Source organism: Gallus gallus, chromosome 2, assembly GCF_016699485.2.
Source record: "Gallus gallus isolate bGalGal1 chromosome 2, bGalGal1.mat.broiler.GRCg7b, whole genome shotgun sequence".
NCBI lineage: Eukaryota > Metazoa > Chordata > Aves > Galliformes > Phasianidae > Gallus > Gallus gallus.
In genome coordinates, this window is record NC_052533.1 from 47,102,498 (window position 1) to 47,120,869 (window position 18,372).

Sequence of the window (18,372 nt, forward strand, 5' to 3'; positions counted from 1 at the left end):
TGGGTGTATTTCATGGAGCTTACTGGCTATGCTTTGATTGAATGACTGTGAGCAGTTAATACACAGCTGAGGTAATCTCCCCAAAGCCCAACTCCTCAGAGTTTCTCTCTGCCATTAGGCTAGGGAATTATTTAGTAACCTATGAATCTGAACAGCTAACAATAAAGCCACTCTATCCAATAAACAAGTAAACAAAGCTAGAGTAAAATAGTTTTCCCATAGGGAATTGTCAATGTTAGATTGCCATTTCAACTACAGAGCATCAGGCTCCGGAAGTTTTATGCATTCAGATCCAGAATAAACCAACTGGGATAACCAGGTATATGACTTCATGCCAAAATATGAGTATTTCTGTGCTTGAGAGAGTGCAGATAGTGGGTGTGATTATTTGTCAATGAAGAGAACAAAAAAAAAAAAAAAAGAAGAAGAAAAAAGGGTACAGAGCTGAGGATCATTATATGAGATGGAAACCCTGTTGGGCAGTATTTAGTCTGACAGCCAACAGGTTGTGTGCACCAAGAATAACACTGCAGGGAAAAAGGATATGGCATTGCTGATAACTGCTGGTATTGCAATATCAGCATTTTTTGTAGAGCTCAGGTAAGAAAAGTAAGTGTTGATCCTTTCCTGGTTTGAGGTTTTTGTTTTAAAACCACTATGAGAAGTAATTCAAATATAAGGGGCAATGTCTCTAACAGGACATACATTAAGAAGCTGGAAGAAACAATCACTGTATAGAATGAAATTGTACCATTAGGACATTTTAAGGTGATTATGCAAGATGGCTGTTACTGCCTCCTGAAAGCCACTGCTGTTAGGAAGGTGATGAAATTTTACCAAAAAGAGTCATATGACAAAAGTTAATACAGACATATATACTTTTCAGTGGAACACAATCACGTGAAATAAGGGAGACTGAAGAACTGCGAGGTTAAGCAGAAACGAATGGTATTATACTTTTCTACTCTGCAAAAAAAAAAAAAAAAAAGTAATTATTACAAAATAAGGTGGTCAGTTTTGACACGTGATCTTCCGAGTACTTCTAGAAACTTAGTTTTGGCTGGTTTGTGTTGACAGAGAAACAGCGCTGTATTTGCAGGTGAGCTTTCTATCTGTGGTTTTTGTTTTAAAAAAAATAATAATCTCAACATCTCTCACTCTCAGGGAATGCAGATGCTCCCATGTTTCATAAATCTAAAATCATGTCACAGTGACCATCCTTTTTTGCATGTATTTCTTTGTAGCTCTGATTCAGAATAAGGGCTGGCATGCTGGTGTATACGTTCTTTCCTTCAGGTGACAAACTGAGTCATGTGATGGCACCTCAGTGATGGGCAAAATACACGTTGAATGAGGGTAGAATAAGTAATCCCTTTTAATCTCGTGTTAAATAGTCACCATGCATAGGTTTCTCATCTGCCAAATGGTCAAAAGATGGTTCTCGTCTCCGTTATTTCAACTGTGCTTTGGTTTTCCTTGGTGACCACAAAAACTATATGTTATCACCTGCTGGAAGTTGGTAGCAGTGGGAGTTTGGGTTCGGCCCCTTCACTGTGATGTTTCTTAGCCTGGAGTCTCACCAGAAATCCTCCAGGGAAGACACTGGGAGAAGGATGCAGTTTGTCCTTGGATGGTAAAGCCAACTTGCTGCTAGAGTGCACAGGAGACCAATGACCTGGGGATTGCCCACTGGTAAGCACCATTTCCTAAAAACACATGGTCTCTCCGTCTTCCTGCAACTGGGAAAACGCTTTCCAACCCTTTCACCCTCTCACTCCCTGCTTTGCAAGGGAGTTGCTCACCAAACACACCACGTGGGCATGTGATCATGCCATAGTACAACTTTTTGTGCAAGCAGCTAAAATAGTTTGGATCCTTCCTGTCTTGGATGGTATGTCCCTCTCTCCAGGACTTGCTGCACTAATGCATATGCACTGCTCTAGTGAATGTCTGCTGGCTTAAGCAGTAGGGGAGGTGTCTGCTGGTTGTTTCCAGGGCAGGAACACACATTCACACTGCAGGACACCTTTCTGCTGAACTTTGGAGATGACTGTGCAGCTCATCTCCATGGTTACTACAGCATGAAAGGCTTGCTTGATTGTCAAGAGGGGATGAAGAGGCCAAAAAGAGGCAATAGCTGTCAGATGGGCAAGGTGAAGATGTTATAACGTATTTGCAAGTGAAAATAATGCTGTATTAGATCTACAAACTGTGTTTTTCCAGATTAACAGAGGGAAGTTCTATATTCTGGACAAGAATTGACTGGCTTTGATCAAAGGTGGGAAAGGAAGTGGGTTCCAGAATTAAAATGCTTCAAACTGTGCAAGGTGTGGTGAGAATAAACTATATGCATTGCTAAAAATTATTTTATGTCACTTATGATCTGAGTTACCTGATCACTTGCATTCATGCACTGTTTTACATAACGTCAAGAGGGCGTGAGTGTCAGAAAGGATAAACTTTCTTGGTCACGTCAAAACACAACTTATATTGTGAATGAAAATCAACACTGAATATCTCTGGGATTATTTTTCCCTTCTTTTCTGAAGATTGAAATGGTTTTCAAATGGTCAAAAATCATTTTCAACAGAACCTGAACTTCCTCTCCATACAAAGGAGTGGAAACCTCTCTGCAGGCTGTAGGTCAGCAAACAAGCAAACTGGGTAGTTCTATATTGAAAAAGCAGACACTGTACTTTCTTAATATGTACGTGGTGTTTCTTACTAGGGAATGGATATTAGACCATTTAGCAGAGCTCAGTTTCTGATAATTTTTCTTCCACTTCATCTGACATTGCAGCTGTTGGACAATCCTTTAAAAATATACTCCATGCCTGATCTGCAGTTTCATTTCCTCACCTGCAGCATGGAGATTATGATGCATGGTGGTGCTCAATTAATTCACACTTCAGTGACACAAGCTACGTGTCCTGGACCAAACTGCAGACATTCTGCACAGTGCCTCTGTATTAGTGCAGACCAAGGGAGAGCTCTGCCTTTGCCTCTTCATTTGTTTTTTTTCTTGTGTATCTTCAACCTGGCCCCAACGGGCATTTTTGTGGTCTACTTTAAAGTACAGCATAGTAGAAAAAGTGATTGGGTCTGCCAGGCAGCCTTGAGGTTACTCAATGCATCCATCTAGAGCTGCACTTTTTGCGGAGGTAAGGAAACATTTTGCTGTTCAATATAAACAAGCATATCCGAGTTGCTCTTAGAGATGACCCCAACAAATCCATCCCCGTTAAGTGCTTGCCTGACCTTGTGGCAGCAAAATAAAAGTAAAACATTATTAAGAGATAGATTAAGCCAAGAAGCCTTATAATACAGGTTGCAGCTTGCCAAGTGTGGGCTTTGGCAGGTTATTAGGGGCAGTGAATTTTGTGGGCTGGAGTTTTGGCTGAGGATATTTTGTCACAAGTTTTGAAAGCAAGCTGAAGCAATGCATTCAGTCAAGGTGCTGGGAGGAAAATCACCCTTCCAATGGTCCTCTGTCCCACAGCAGGAATGGTACTCTCAAAAGGAAAAGAAGAAAATGTTATTCAGTGCTGCAAATATTCCTTCTCTTTCATTTTTTTCACTCATTTGGGCAACGGCAAATGGTGGAGCTGTGAATTTGTCCTCTGGCTACTAAAATACTCCACTTCGCCCTTTGTACCAGTTACAACAGTGATGGAGGCTGAAGTTTTATAGAAGAAAATTGCCCTACTTTCTTAATGAGGGTGATCAGTGTGTCTGCTGCTTTTCAAGAGGACAATAACTCATTATGTTAAATGGGTGGGATGGGTATTTGGTGAGAGAGATGTTGCTTAGTGCAAACATCTGATTGTTTGCCATGGCGTCCTGCCTGGTGTCAGGAGTGATGGGGATCTGCTGCTTTGGAGAAAAAAGCACTGCTGGAGCTTCACTGATCTGTCAGCATAGAAACCCTGTAAACTGAGGCTTTATCCAGGATCCAATGAATACTCACTCTGGTTTTAATCATACTAAGAGGTTGGTACTTAGCACTCTTTGAAGTAGATAACTATTCCTGCTTAAATTAATGTACGCATTGTTATGTTTGTAATGGACTAATATGTACCTGTGTGGTATAAAGTGAAGGAGAAAGGCATGGGCATCTCTGTAACACCTCAAAAGCAGATGTAGCAATACAAATATGAGGGCTGCTCCGAAAGTAATGCTTCCCATTTTATTATCTCAGCCCACAACATCAGAGGTGGATGTTGGTGGTATGGCAGTAGAGGTTGAACCTTCCCACCAATATGTCATGACATTTTGTTGCTGTGTGACAGATGGCAGCTGAGGAGCCATCTGACCAAATGGTGTCTTACATGGAATTGCATCTGAAGTAAAGTGTATCATTGAATTCCTCCATGTGGAAAAAATGACACCCACTGACATTCATTGGCACTTGCTGAATGTTTATGGAGATCAAACAGTGTGTGAGCACAGTGAGGTGGTGGGTGGTGTGTTTCAGCAGTGGCAACAGTGACACGAAAGACAAGGCGCATTCTGGATGGTCAAGCACAGTTGTCATACCACGAAATGAAGAGCCTATCAATCAGCTCATCTGTGCAGACCGTCTAATGGTGGGGACTATGTTGAAAAAGTGTTTTGTAGCTGAGAACTTGCTCTATCTAATAGTGTTATTGTGCTCTTTGTAGCTGTTGTAGTTTCCTTGGAAATAAATAGGGGTCAGTACTTCTGGAGCAACCTACATGATTAATGTTAACATTTAAACAGTACATAGCTCATAAAATGCCTGAGGCAGGGAATACTGCTCTTTGTAGAGCACCTGGGTGCCAGCTCCAGTGAGCGGGCCCACATGCTGCTGTTCCGGGGGCAGAAGGGATGTGCTGCCACGGAATAAGAACCAAAGATCTGTGTTCTGCTCTTCTTTTGTCATCTCCTTCTTTTTCCACTGGACAAGTTAGGAGAAAGTCAAGGACTTCTGTTGCTGGGTACGTTCCATTTTCATTATTATGGGAACATGTTTACATGTGGGGGTGTTTAAGGTTGATTTCTCTTTTCAGTTTGTTTCTCCAGATGAAACGTAGAGTCCTTGAAAGAGCAGAACAACAGTTTTGGAGGGCTCAGAGGAGCCAGTTGAGGCTCAGCTTGTTATCTCATAGTACACCTTTTCTCTGGGACACAACAGAGTGATGTCTCACTGTTGCTTATCTGTTTTAGCGTACTGCTATCTCTGCACGTCTTTTTTCATATGATAATGCCAGTGAAAGACACAGATCTATTTTTGTTGTGTTACATCAACCAGAGAGCAACTAAAAAACATCTGGTAATGGGCAGAGTGAATGCACTTGGTCTGGCTGAATGGTGAACTCAAATTTTGGGCATGATTGCTTTCAAGAAGAGTTTAGAGATTGAGGCACAGTATTAGGAAGAGTTCATCCTGGTGTTTGTTGAGCATGGGTAGGTGACCTCCTCTGTCTGCCCTTGCCCCCCTGAGGTGGAGGTATCTCTTCAGTGATGATGAGTTTGGCAAAATGCAGCCTCAGTCCCAAGAGGAGACAGAACTATGATAACCTGTGCTTTGTTCCATGGATGCTGGAAAGTAGATGCCAGGTGGGAATAGGTCGTCAAAGGAGATGCAGAGCAAGCAAGTGACCGAGTGCATGGAGCCCTGGGAAATGATTTAGGGAAATCTGGCATTTTACTCCATCTGCTGCCATAGTCCTGTGAGAAGCTCAGCTGTTCCCTCACTCCTGCTGCCCTTTCTCTCTTTTACCCATTCAGAATGTGAAGCACGAATAAGAAAAAGGAAATCTTGATTCTGCCAGTGCAAATAATATAAACAGTGATGATAGCCCAGCACAGCTGACATTCCATGTGATTTAAGGTAAGTGCAAAGCCTTTGTATGTAGGAGCTGGACTGGGAGAGGCATCCTCCATGAGGCTGTGTCTTTTTAAAATACCTGGTGCTGGAAGGAATCTGATGCACTCAGAAGGCAACATGCTTTGGCTGCTCTGAAGTACTTTTATGAGGTCTGGGATAAATCAGCTCTGGAAAGTATGAGTTAGCAGTAATCAGAGGAGGGAGGGAGCTTTATCCAGGATGTGGGAACCACTGCAGACTGCAGCTTGCTTGTGTGGAAACAAAGCGCCAGAGTAGATTTCTGCAGGTCCCACAGCAGTGGGGGACCTTCACCCCCTTTGCAAAGCTGAGGATGTGCATGGCCCTGGTGCTGTGGAGAACCTGGGGAGGCTCTGGATTAGGCCTGGAACATGGCTATTCCATTGAGAGAGGGCTTACCTGGCTCTGGTTGGAGGCCATGTGGCTGCTGAACAGAGTGCACAGGTTTTGACCCATCACATGGGTCGCTGGGGTCAGTAGCAAGAGACAGACAGAAGTGAGAAGAAGGAGGGGCAGGAAAAGGAAAATAATTGTGGAAAATGTCCAAATTTCAACTGTGAAATCAACTGCTTTTGCACAAACCGCCAAAATTGTGTGTTCTTAGCACACTGGCTAATATTCAAAATATAATGATGCTGCCTAGGCTCCACTGGATTGTTGAGGGCTGGTCTGAATAGTTGGGGATCTACAAGGTACCTCGATCTACATTTGTAAAGGTGTATGTGGGTACTGCCTAGGTAAACAAAGCCCATCCCCTGGATGATGCCTAAGTGATGGCCCTGATGCACTTTTATAAGATTCTGTGCTGAGCTGTAGCCCAGACCTGTGGGAAATGCAGTGTGCATCTACATGGGGAGCTACCAGGGAAAGCAGGCTGTGACAGTAATGTCTGTAAGCCACTCAGGGATGAAAGACGTGTTGCAGATTAGCTATCTAATCAATCTGCATTTACACACTGGGACCATCATCTCAGGGCCCAGTTTCAACACAAGTTAAAAGACCAATGCATGTTTCAGGTAAATCCGAGCTTCGTGGCCCCAAAGACATATTTTCATTTGGTTACTTTTTAGAGGCAAGCAAGGCCACGTTAATTCCATTTACATTATGTGGAACAAGGTTCCCAGTGAGACAAAGTACTTTGGCTTCACTGATTCAGGCCAGCTGAGAATTTGTTCTGCTGTTAGCAAGATACTATATGAGAATATTATTTGAGAGTACCCTTTGGTATTTCCTCTGGTGCTGAGCATATTATGTACCAGAAGTTATCTGGAGATTAAAGTTTAAGTCAGGATCCTTGTGCAGCTCTTCCAGCTGTGTTCTTTCTGGTACAGTAAGTTTTGGAGCAAATACAGGCTTTATCAGGCAATGCTGCATATGCTGAAGGGGAAGCTATCAAGGACAATAAGGTTTCTGCTTACGTAACAATTTTGACATGTCAAAATTGGAACTCTGTCAGTTTTGGCAAGTGTGACCCAGCATGGGTCACCACTGGAAGTGGAATGTGATAATTTTAAGGAAAAGGCCTGCAACCCAACAAGATACTGCAGGGTGACAGGCAGCCCTCTGGGATGGGATGCGGGTGCGCTCCCTGCCGCCATGTGCGACGCTCAAGTGGGAGAAGAGCTGATAAGTCCACTGCTTGGGGCTGCCAGCATTGGAACGAATGATAAAATAAACATTTTGGTGTGTACGTGCATCTTTCTGACCTGAAGATACCCCACAGTGGGTTTAATTCACTAGGGTAACATTAGTGCTTCTCTAGACCTACAGACTCCAGCACAGAAAAAGTATCTTCAGGCATAAGCCAGTCACACTGGCTCAGTAGCCGTTTCTCATGCAAAAATGACTGAAGGATTTAAGTGTTCTCAAGTGAGGATAATCTACACTTGTACTAATCTCACCGCATCACCTCACTCCCTGCAAAGACCTCTGGTTTTGGTTCTCGTGGCTTTTAAGATGTGTGTTTCAAGACCTTTCTTGCTAAAGACCCATGAATTACTTAAGTAAGGCCACGTGAATGTGGTTCTTTGCATGCTCAAGTGGTTGCAGAATAGGCATCTTTAGACCATAAATATGTGAGTGTCGGCTCATCTTGTCTGAAATTTAGACCACAGAAGACCTGGGACACTCTGTGAAACTACCAATATTTACATATTTAATAGACTGTAGCCACAAGAGCAAATGGGATAACTTAAACCAGCTAACCTAACATCAGACGCAGTCAAAATCGTGAATGAATTTCTATGAGGCTCTGCTAATGAAGTATTCAAAGACAGAATAAATGTCGGATCTTGGATCAAAGCTGATTTCCTTCTCTGCTGGAAATTGTGAAGTTTAGAAAGTAATACAATGTTGTAAGACCTCAGGCACACCACCTCCTCTGCTATTTTTTTCATAAATAAATTAGCATTGCACGTTGTTGATAAGGTATACACTAGACAGACTAAATCTTGAAAGAATTTGGAAGTAAATGAGGAATTTTAATTGAAGGTAGATTTTTCTGGTTTGGTTGAGTGGCAATTTGTATTTGACCTGGCAGCTCAACATCTTTATCGGTGATTTGAAGTAAAATAATAACCTGGAGATAAGGCAAAGACTGTCTGAATGGTTAAAGTCAGGAAGACTAAGCATGAGTGACTTCTTAAACACAGGCCAGTGAAATGAAAGGAAATGCAAGTTTGTATACCTTAGAATAATAAAATACAGACCTCATCTACAAGGAAGGGGGTGCTGTTCCCTTGGGAAAAATAAATAAATGTTTTTTCTGCGTATATTGGACCAGAAAGCAATAAGAGGGTCACAGAGTAATAATTAAGTTCTCCTTACCAGTAATGTTTGATTAAATAGAGTCATTTCAGAACTTGTCTTTAGTTGCAGCTTACGAGAACGGTGCTGAAATACTGCAAGTTGAGCAGATTCTGCCTGTACGTATACCCAGAGAACACAGAAAAAGCTGTAAAATAGAATCAAGGGTTAGAGGGAGAGACTTAGATGGTGCTGCTTATGTGTGTTTATACTCCGTAAAGGTACTCTTGAGAGATGTCATTGCGGCAGGAGAAGGCAGAACACCAAAGGGCTTTACAGTCCAGTGAAGCGAGGCATAACCAGAGTCTGTGGCTGGAAGCTGAATCTGGACAAATTAAGCTGAAAATAACACGTGTTTCTTTTAGAGTGAGCCTAATCGCTGGAACTGGAGGAGGAGGGTGATTCTCTGGCTCCTAAAGTCTTTACATCCAGACAGATGTCTTTCTGGAGATAGTCTTTAGCAAAACACAAATTACTGGACTCGATGCAGACGGAACTTGGTGAAATGTAATGACCTGTGATGTATAACAGGTCAGACTGGATGACAGAGTGGTCCCTCCTAGCTTGCAGCATTACAAATCTATGAAAGTGCAAACTGTAGAAAATTATGACAGCAAGCTATAATATTTTGTCTGCTGAGATTTCTCCAAAACTCCCAAGTAAATCAACTTACAGCTTTCTAACCAGTGTAGCAGTATGTGGGCAGACCTTTTTTTCTTAAAGATATGACTTTAAGAAAAAAAAAAAAAAACCTCTTGATTTTTGGAAAAATGATTTTATAAGATTTTTTTTTTTGTTTGGTTTGTTGGTTGTTTAAGCATGGTTAAGAAGCTCTGATTCTAAAGCTTTCCCACAGCAGGGGGAATCCATATGCTGCATATTAGACCTCATCAGGCTATGCTGTTTTAAAACACTTCCCATAGTAATTTGTACTTTCTGCATGCCACTGTATTGGCTATAACTGCAACTGTACCACACTCTAGGCTGCCCATCCTCTGTCACAAATTTCATGTAAAATATAACATTTTAACAAAACTGGCTGATACAAGAACCACGTTGCCATATTCTGATAAGAGGGAGCTGTTTATCTGTACACTTCTCCCAGCTGTGGCTGGGGTCAGGAGTTGTCTATGGCGTACTTTCCCTCCTTGTTTGAAATGATTGATTTTGTCTTATCAGTAGAGCTGCTCTTCTGAGGCTCAGGAGATGCTCTCCATGACAGTCTCTCCTTGGAAGATTGTAGGGAAGAAGGGACACTAGATAGAACCAGAAACAAAGGTATCTGCTGCTCTTGTTGAGGAAGCAAGTGCTTAACTTTAAATAGGTGCTGAAGCCCATCAATACAACGTAAATAAATAACCTGTGAAACATTGCAGCATTTGCTTAACCATGCCCCTGTGCTGCCACTTCTAATGAGTTACGACTTCAGTCTACTGAAGCACTTAAACAATTGTGTAATTCGCAGTACAGCAGAAATCCCTTGACTTTAATGGGGTTTATGTGCTCAAAACCATCTGCCCGCTTAAGTGCGTAACGGGAACAAAGTGCTCTGCACAGCAAAAGGCAGAGTGGAAGAGTGGAATAGTGTGAACGTACAGCACTTACTTTACTGTCCTCTGTTTGCTGGCCGCAGCAAATAGATCCACAGGTCTTGGGAAGGATGAAGGAGCGCGAGGACCTGTGATGGTCTTTTCTTTGGGAAGGAGCAAGGTGCTGCTAGAGGAGAAATAAAATCAAATTCAAACATTTTACAGTGATTCTAGGAGTAAATTAAAACCTGAATCTTAGCTCAGTAGAAACAGATGAGTTTTCCTGAGATACTCAATGCCTGAGCTGTAAGCAAGGAATGAACTCTCTCCTGACTCCCTAGGCGATGGATTGATGGGTGTTTAGTTTGTTGCTAAAGAGACAACAGTTGTCGATGCCCATCTTGTTATTCTTCCCTTGTTTCTCCTATTCCCCCTCTACAGATAATGTAATTATTTAAAAACACACAAAAAAGTAGAAGAAAGTTGAGCTTTTTTTTCCTGCAGAGATTATTACTCCTAACGCTGTGTTAACATAATCTCACAGCTGACTGAACACTCCCCTCTGACCTTTCCTTCCTTGGGGACAAACTCAGGTTTAATTGACATTTGTGTCTGCGAGCTCTGCTGAAGAGAGATTAGCAGTGGCTTAGCTAATTAGTATTTAAATGTTCACTAATGTTCCAATGGATTTGTCAATTACAATCTTATTAAAAATTGATTCAAAGATTTCACTTTTTGGAAAAAAAGGAGAGATGTCAAAGCTGATTGAATTTCTCAAAAGCATTAAGGAAAAAATCAAATCTGCTATTATGATCTTTTCAGTCATACTGGAAGGAAGGAAAATATTTTGAATCATAAATGGCCCATATGTTTACTGAGATGCAAATGTGCTTACTCCTCACTACTGCATTGAAAAAGGTGGGGACACGCGAGATCTTACTAGGATTAGTTGAAAATATTCACATTGTAATTACTTGTGTTGATGTTCTTCTATTCCGACAAAACTTTTACAGGTTGGAGTACTAGAAGACCCTTCCCAATTAATGTATCAGGTAACATTACAATAATTCTGTTTTTTAACATCGGCTGTACGTAGTAGATCATGCTGTAGGTAGTAATGCCTTCTACTCGGTACACTGAGTGGTATCTATAACAAGTTTTTAGCTAGGGGGTTTCTGTTTCAAACTCAATCCACAGTTTATACAATAAATGATGAAGGCAGCTTCTGGCTGTGGAAAATTGTTGCTGATCAAAACAGGTGCAGGTTGTTATAAGCTGAAACCCTCCTTGTGACTTGGTTGATGAAGGTAATGTAATAAGACAAGTTGGTCTTTTACCCACTTTATACTGAAGTACTTCAACACACAAAGCAAGTAAGCAAATATATTGTGGATTAAAGTTTGGAATTTGGTGCACTAGAGGCAATATTTACTGCTGTCTTAGAAACCATCCATTACCCTCAACCAATTTGATTTTTCTTCTTTCAAAGATGACCTAGTAGGCTCAGAGGGAGTTTCAGCTGTTTAGGGGATACATGTGCCCTCTGAAAATGAAGCTGGTGTCTTTGGAAATGTAGCTGTGGATTTACCAACACAGGAATATTAAGGAAATATTGTCATGTGCACCCAGGAATGCTAGCATCACTGGAAAGTCCAAGTTCATTGACTTTCCATGCAAGCAATGCTGTGTCTTAACCTTGAGATACAAGAGTCCATGATTATTTGTTTTTTGTTGTTGTTGTTGTTTCTTTTTGGCTCATGATTTAAAAATGAATTCATCTGTATCAGCACAAAATTACTTTGTTTACTGCCTAATGAAAAAATCTGAAACAAACTGATGTTTCATTCTCATATCCTTTGTTTAAACCTAAGCCAGGAAGATGTAGTCCAAAATATGAGAAAATAATTTTAGACATAATTTTAAGTCATAATTTTACTACCTTTTACCTAAAGCACTTGGAAACTCACATCAATTTCAGAATTGTTGTAATTTGCCCAGTACGTTTTTCTCACTGAGCTCTGCTTCCAAGGTCCCAAGTTGCTTTTGGGAAAGGGTTATAAATTCAGGAATGCCTATGTGGTTTCCAGTCCTTCCTAACACCCCCAAAATCTGATGCCATGGCCCAGACGCTCTGACTCTTTTGGACCCTAAGGGTCAGTAGGTCATTTTCCAATAAACTTCTCAGGAGCTCTCATTAAAGTAAAGGGGTTTACACTAAATTTATTACAAGAAATTCTTGGACTACCGAAGAAGAAAGAATTATGAGATCTGGTCTTCCCACACCTGAGCAATGCCTCCGTCTCCCTCTATTTCTTCTTCCACTCAACACTCTTTAGGTGTCCTCTTCACCCCTATTTCATTACTTTCTTCTGAAAGATGATATGCAGGACACATCAGCAGTGATGTAAGCAGCATGTGTGCTGTATAGACCTGGGGACATCAAACCTCAGACCACTGCAACTCTCCACAGTCTGTGAACTGGTGAGATCCTCTCCAAACATTCCCCAAAAACCATTAATTACGGTTATCAGGGAGAGAGTTTGGTGCTGAGTTCAAGATACTGAACTGGAGACGTGGGGAAAGCCAATTCAGAAGGAAAATCACCTCTGCATCCTACAGCACTGTCTGGCATCAAAAGGCCCCTGCCCTTATGTTGGAAAATGGATATTCAAGGTAGTCCCAGGACATAGCTCTGCCTCCCCCAAACCCTGATACTGCGGGTGTTAGAAGAAGCCTTGATAGGGGAAAATGTAAACAGAGAAAGACATCTGGGGACTGTAGCCAACAACTACGTTTTGGCGTTGCAAGCCAAACCACAGCCTTGGCGCTGCAAGGAGGATATCTGCTGGGGTCATTGCTCTCTGGGAGGAACCACATGGGGACAAATATCTCCCATCCCCACTGGCTGCTAGGGGATGGGAGCAGGTCAAGGGGGCAGTGGCATCATTAATCAACCCAGATGGGTTTTGTGAAGAGAGAGGGCATCAACAGAAGGCTGTGGCTCTGGCTGAAGTCACCTAAGGTACAAGTCCCATCCCAGAATTCACATGCCACCTCCTGCCAGAGTGAGCATCTGATCAGAGAGCCCTACTTGCTGCTGCTGTGTTCCTGCAGGAGCAGTGCAGCTGGTAGCATGTCACATCTCACATCTGCAACTGAGGGACTAGCAGGGCCATGCTGAAAAGTTGGGAGATGGCCTTCTTGTTAAACGTATACACTGAGGAAAATAAATTAGGATAGTAATGTCCCTGTTAAAAGCTAGTTAGCTTCTGTATTGCTCTGTCATCTTCATTCCCCAAAATGTCTGTAGTATAGGAAGAGCCAGTCCGCTTCCTGGCTTCTTGCATAATGTAATGCATTACCCCTAATGCTTTGTCTGATAAGAGATGATTAGTCAAAATTCATAACAGTCCTGCCAAAAAATGGGTCAGTCTGTCCTGAGACTGGGCAGGATGGAGATGACAGCTGGATGAGGAGCTCATCTCCACAATCAGAGGAGACTGACAGCATTGTACAGATACATTTATAAAGCCAGTATGCATCCCTATAACCTAAATCAGAGCTAGTAAAACCCCACGTGCCAAAAAGGGAAATACAGTAAGAACGTATTGAATAAAGAGCCAAGTTACGCGTAGCACTGATTAGCTAATTTAACTGGCACATTGTCAAGTTTACTGCCCCATCCTTTTTTTGCAACTAAGAGATTTACTTTTTGGTTCCACCAGGCTGTAGCACAGAGCACTACTGCCCAGATCAGTCTGCTTCTAGCAGGTACCAGGCAATACATGCAAAGAAAAAATAATTACTGCCTGCCTGTGAAATTAAAGGGAAAAAGTAAAAGAGAAAATATTCCTTTTCATACCAATGAAGTGCTGTATATTTTCCATTCATTGCTTTTAGAAACAAAGGCTAGCACATTTTATTTTGTGAAGGGGAAGGGAAAAAAACCATGAAGTCAAGTGAAAAGGTTACTGATGGGCAGAAATCAACATCCTCTTCATTTTTGAATGAGTAATAATTGTAAATGACATTGAATTAAACGTGAGGTCACTTTTATTCACTGAAAGCTTCAGAGAATCCAGAAGTTATAAACTCCCATTAAATTAAATTGGCTCTCTATTGAAGCAGGCTTCCTACACAACTTTAAGTGAAACTTAAAACAGTCATCCTGAACTGAAAATTTGACCTGGAATATATCAGTATATTGCAAGTGATGAGTGTCTGCGTATGAAAACTGGGCAGCCCCATCTCCAAATGCTCCTCACATCGCTGCATGTGCACGTGTTCACAAAGTGCAGGGTCCTGAGGAAGCAGGGAAGTAGGGAAGAAGGGAAGTAGGATCAGTTGGCTGCAACTGTGTGGCACAGGGATGAAAGCTTGTGAAGGATGTTGTTATTTTAGACAATTTCACTGAGATTTTCTGCTTGAATGAAGGCACAAGGAAACTCTCTTGCTCAGTGTTTTGCACAGCCAAGTGTTAAATCACTTCATATCAGAGCTGAACCTCAACCTCATCACTGTTAATCTTCTTGATGGTTAAGTCTTTGCTTTCTGTCAGAAGAGCTAAAATCTGAGTGTCAGCGATCAGCACATGAAGATTTTCCAGCAGAGAAGAATACCTCCCCTTTCCCACCCCCTTTCCTCTGTTGCTGAGGGGAGGGAACATCCTCTTGACCCCTTCTTCCCAACAGATCTGTTGTTTACACTCTGCTGTTTTCTGACTGTACAGTAAGGCTGGGCTGAAGTTATATCCTTGTAATGTTTGCCCCACCACTCAACAAGGCTTTTTACTCAGGCAACACTTGGAATTAACCCACACCAAGTAGTAGGAAAAATGTGGACCTTCTTGGGTGTGTGAAGGTATCAAACCTGAGATTTGGACATCCTTGTCAAATGAAAATGGTATTATAAAGAAAAAACATCTTTAATCCCAGAAGCCAAGGGCAGTTTCTACTCTTGTTTATGTATCATTGACGGAACTGGCTTTCTTCGCCAAAGGCTAAATCCTGGCCCTTAGTGGGCAGGACCTTGTCTAGGTTGCTATGTGACTGGCCACCCCTGTGGGTGAGAGAGCTCCTCTCTAGGCTGCAGAGCTATCACTGCTGCTGTCGTAGGAGCTGCTTCGTGGGTCTGCAAGCTGAAAGGCCTCTCATTGCCTACCCTGCCGTGCCACTGCTTCTCCTATCCTCAAAGCAATCCAGATGGACTCCCAGAGAACGGAAGTACTGCAGACATCTTTCACGTTGTTGGTCTTGCTTCCCAACAACAGGGGAAGTCATGATATTCAAGGAAGCACAAGGTTGTCTTCTTCTTAATTCTGACATCTTGCCTTCTTATCCATCAAATATTTTAGCCAGCCACTGTGTCACCTAAGCATACCATCTGGTGCCTTAATCACAAGGCATTATTTCTGTTTACTGATCGAATGATTGAAAGATTTATAAAATGAATGAGGAATAAAAAGAAAGGTATTGTGATGCATGAACAAGCTAATGAATGTGGGCATTAGGATGATTAATAGATACATCTCAAATACAGATATCAACAAAACTTTGGTGGTGTAAACAGACCATTAGCAAATAAAGGCAAGGGTGCAAAGAAGGTTGAAGAGGACAGCTGCTCAAGAATCAAATGAATGTTTGAAAGCAAGATTTTGTGAATAGACTCTAGAAAAGAAACACCAATTCCAACATGCAGCAAGACTTTCTTTTCACACAGAGGATAGTGTTTGCTCTGAATGTCAATGCACATTTCAGTTTGGTCAGGATAATGCCTAGTCAGTGACCTTATACAGCCCCAATTAGCAGATAACTGCTGGGGAGTCCCATTCCTTATTGTTAGGAGTGAACAAGGCAATCATGGAAAGAAGGCAGTAATAATTACAACAGCTAATTAGACAGCAAGTGGTGCACAAGGCAAAGAGAAAGATGTGAGAGTTTCTATATGGTGTGGTTGCCAGCTGAAGGTGAAGACCTTCAGGATGTAAGCATATGGCTCAAGTCAAGGTTCAATTCCTTCTGCCTCTACAGTCCTCTCTTTGGGCCCACTGACACTTTGCAACACAGCATCTTTGCAGCAATGCTCGGATAGGCACAGTCTTTGTGGTGCAGCATGGCATGAAGTAGAGGTGCCATGGCTGGCCCTGACAAAGTGCTGACCAGGTGCCTGCAGCATCCTGTCCAACCCCACTGTTCCACTTCTGGAGAAGGCAGTGGTCCTCCTCTGCTGGCTGTGGCCTGCTGCTCTCCCACAAAGAAGCAGTACCACACTTTTCCTTGTGCACCAGTGGCATGTGATGATCAACACAACAGGGAGAGCTCGATTGATGGGAAAAATTATATATTCCGGAAGAGCCCACTCCAACACCTTCAAAGGATGTGGAATCCACTTAGGGATTTTGTGTCCTATTGCACATTAATATCAGCAGCACTGATAGTCCTCAGAACAGGAAAAGACCTCTTTCTGAAATACAATTTTGAGGTTTTTTTCTGTCTTAAACATATAGATCTGCAGAGAAAGGCGTCAATCGGGGAACCTGAGGGAACTGTTGATACTGCCAAGATTACTAGATGAAAGGAAATATTTTGGTCTGATCCTATTGCCACAGTCAGATCTTTGACTTCCTTTATGATTACTCCAATTGCAGTCTGTCTTATGTAACCCAAGAAATAAATTTATACTTACTCCAGCCTACTCATGCCTACAGAAATACCCAGTTACAATAGTATAATTCTGCTGGAACTGAGAGGTTACTGACATACTCCTCCTGCAGCTCCTGTACTTACCCTCTTTTTTTGTATGTCTGTAGGAAAGTCACTAGCGTGGCATTTTTTTTTTTTCAAAATGTTTGCTGTGGGCTATATCCTACTCTCACTAACCCTCATAAAATTCAGTAATTTCCATTAACGTTGATGGAGCTGACCTGGACTTGCACCTAGCCTAGATAATGGAATTTGACCTTAGGTATCTATAGGAAATGTAATCCTCTACGTACTGCTTCACATGAACCATATTTCCTGAACTGTATGGTGGCTGTAGTTGGAGGGGCTCCTGGTTTTAACAGAGAACTCTGGGTATTACTGTGAGACAGATACAATTAGGTGTAACTCATTAGGGAGAAAAGATAAAGCGGCACTTAAGGGACCCTCTGACAGATGTGAGTGTGTCTCCGCAGCTCTGAGCAGGGACAGGGTTGGGTTCTTGCCCCTTCTGCTGCTAAACCTCCTCGCAGTGCCTACAGAATAAAAGCCTCATGGCATAATGGTGGCGGTGATGACAAGGGTAATAAGGCTCATGATAATAAGGACAAGCAGGGTTTCCATTTCCATTACCAGCGCAATCGATTGGGCTTTAATTTTTTTTTTCTTTTTTTTCTTTTTTTCTTCCATCTAAAGCAAGTTCTGTAAGGGTCATGAGATAAAACCCTGAAAAAGGGCTTTAAAAAGGTCTTTGGAAGCAGTGTGGAATTTTAAAATCGAATCTGTAATTTAAAAAATGAAAAGTAATATAATTGGTACACAGTCCATTTCCATTAGAAGTAGAATGCCACTCAGGCATTTCATCTCAGCGTAGGTTAGGTTAAGCATACAGGTGAACTGCTTTCTTTTTTACAATTCCCCTCCCTAGGGAATATGCATTTGCAGAGTAGCAGATGCAGGTTTTGGCTTGTTATGTACACACACCCGGATATTTCACTCTTTGGGATGAAAAGTCGCTCATTCAGTGGGGGTAAGAAGTTGGTATGGTCTGAAAGTTGCCTGCCTGTTGAGTGGTGGCACCTTGGTGTTCCCCCTAGATGTGAGCTCAAGCACAGGCTGGCACCCAGCACAGCTGGCTGACACACCACCCAAGGTAAAATCATGGCTTTCCTCTCCAGGAACTGGAATCCAGTGCTGAAACTGGAGCACTACAGGAATAATCCTTGCCCAGAGCAGCTGGCTCTATTTCAGGGTAGCAACTGTGAATCAAAAATGCTTTTGTGTCAAGACTTACTGTGGTCCATTTGTTTTAGCCTGTGGCTGGGAGGAGTGCTGTTCGGATGGGTAATGATATTTGGGAGCTCGAGGATGAACTTGGCTTCCAGAAAAGTGTTCTCTGTGCTCTGTTGCCCATTGCTTGCAGCAATGAGGTGTCTCAGGCAATGTTTGTGTTTGCTGTGATATCCACATT